Genomic DNA, 2,466 nt, shown 5'->3' on the forward strand with positions numbered 1-2,466 from the left:
TGTTTATTTACAAGAGTTTTTTCGATCATTAAACTATAACAAACAAACTATAAAATAAAAATACCCATAATTTCACTTCAGTGCACATTAAAAAAAAAAATTAATTTCACATATTAAACAGGATTTCATTGTTTTTGAATAAAGGAAGGACTAGTATCAAAACACAAAAGAATAGTAAAGAACAAAAAAATAAATAAAAGTGACAATAGGCCAATTAAAATATTTCTGATAGCTATAAAAAAAATTAAAAACAAAATGAATAAAATAACTATGAAATATTTATCTCTCTTGCTATAGAGGGAACTTGTATTTAAAAAAAATCTTAAATATAGAATTTTTAGTTTTTATAAATTTATCTTAATTCAACATTAAAATCATTAAAATTGAATGTTTCTACCTTTATTTTATTTATACCTATTTATAATTTTATTTATTTACTTTTTGTTGAAATAAATCTATAGCCTCTTATAATTTGTAATAATTAAAATAAAATAATTATCTGGGTAAAACATTATAAAAACTCAAGTTTTATACTTATAATTTTTTTTTAATTAGTCTATTTACAAGATTTTGTAGCATTAATAAACGATAAAAAAAAAAAAATGAAAAGAAATATATTATGCAAGAAGTAATTTCTTCCTAGATTCTTATCTTTGGGATATCAAACTATCAATTGAACAAGGTGATATTGTTTTCGAAAGGTGAGAATACAGAGGAATGTTATAAAATAAAAATAGAAATAAATTCAGAGTAGGAAAAATAATTAATGACAGTCTTTTTATTAGTTGTATATTAATTTTAATTCTGCATTGATATACCTAACAATGTTCATAATTTTTACTTCCATCTAAGATTTCGAAACTCAATTGCTTTATTTTATAATTGTAATATAATTTGGTAATAGATGAAAACACTTGTAGAGGAAATCCAATTTACGTTCTATACTTTCTTTTTTTCTATTTATATTGTAGTTATTGAATTAATATAGGATTATTACTATAAAATAAATCTCTAAAAAAAAAATATTATATTTTCGTCAATCTTTAGAATATATCCTGTCAAAATCTGGAGTTGTTTATTATGATTTAAAAACAAATGGACTTATACATATGGACACATAAACAAATGGACATGAACTTAAGAGATGTTTACATTGAATAAAATAGATGGATAGAAAATAAAAACCTGCCTACTTAAATTTGAGTTTCTGAAACAATATCTGTCTCGAATGTATAGTCTAATAAAATTTATATTAATTATAGATATATATTATTCAATAAAGTCAGTAATAATTATTTTTCGTGGTAAAATAATTATTAGGAAAAACCACCAAATCCCTAAAAAAAAAAAAAAAAAAAAGGTAATTATTAAAACAACGACAAAAATTGTTTATTTCTTTACTTTAAGTACCAATGTTTTCGGCCAATATATTGTTTAACCTACAAATTATTCTAAAGGGACACAGTTCCAAAATAATAATAAAATATTTTTTATTTTTCATTTTTGTCGATCATTTAAAAATCTAGAATTTATAAAAAAAAAATATAAATAAATACAAGTTTTAAAAATAAATAATACTACACATATATTATATGTTATTTTTGAGTTAAATACTTATTGTCCATACTTCCGAAATTTTCAAATTTATAACAACTAATTTTTAAAATAACAATGAAAAAAACAAAATGAACAACCAGGTGAGTGACTTTAAATGATTGGCTCTTAGCATTATTTTATTTATTAGAAAAAATGATTATTACAAATATTAATATTATATATATATCCTTATATAATTGTTAAAATTACCTAGGGTAGAGTTTTTATAATAATTCAGTATCATCAGTACCATTAAGTTGATAGGAATTCATTGTTTATTTATATGTATTAATTTTATTTATGGCAAATATCCCTTAAATAGGTACACGACTATACGTTGCTTAGGATTCCCTTATTTTGGTATCCCTTATATATTATATATTTGTATTTCATAATTTAATCATAACGTTTTCTAAATAAATAAGTGGGATAGATTATCCAGATTAACGAAATCATAGCATTTGCTGAAAATTAACGGAGATATATGGCATAAGTGTATGAAGATTAACGCAATTGTAGGATTTATGAAAATTTATTTCAGATTTATAGCTGTTATTAAGGAAAAACCTGATAATAATTTTTTTAAATGATTTGATTTTCAGATCCTATCATAGATCTTATTAATTTGAAAATTTAAGATTTATTTATTTTTTTAAACTGTTGTCATGAAAAGTTCGATACTATTAATTTTTTCACCAAACACAAATAGTATGATCAACATAATAAAAGTCAATTTAAATTTCTAAGATGATTTGCGACATAATTTCTAAAAGTATGATTTGCGTAAATCATTTTAAAAAAATATTAATTAAAAAAAAATTAAAAGTTTCTATGAAATCAGGTTTTAATAGTGAAGTTACAATATAAAAT

General features: G+C 20.8%; 1 protein-coding gene across 1 annotated transcript in view; it reads left to right on the forward strand.

Moving 5' to 3' along the window:
* emp (epithelial membrane protein) overlaps positions 1 to 2,466 on the forward strand; it is a 234,522-nt gene that overhangs the window by 613 nt on the left and 231,443 nt on the right. The window lies entirely within an intron of this gene.

This window comes from Halyomorpha halys, unplaced genomic scaffold (assembly GCF_000696795.3).
Source record: "Halyomorpha halys isolate HHAL.00 unplaced genomic scaffold, Hhal_1.1 Scaffold813.1, whole genome shotgun sequence".
NCBI classification, from domain to species: domain Eukaryota; kingdom Metazoa; phylum Arthropoda; class Insecta; order Hemiptera; family Pentatomidae; genus Halyomorpha; species Halyomorpha halys.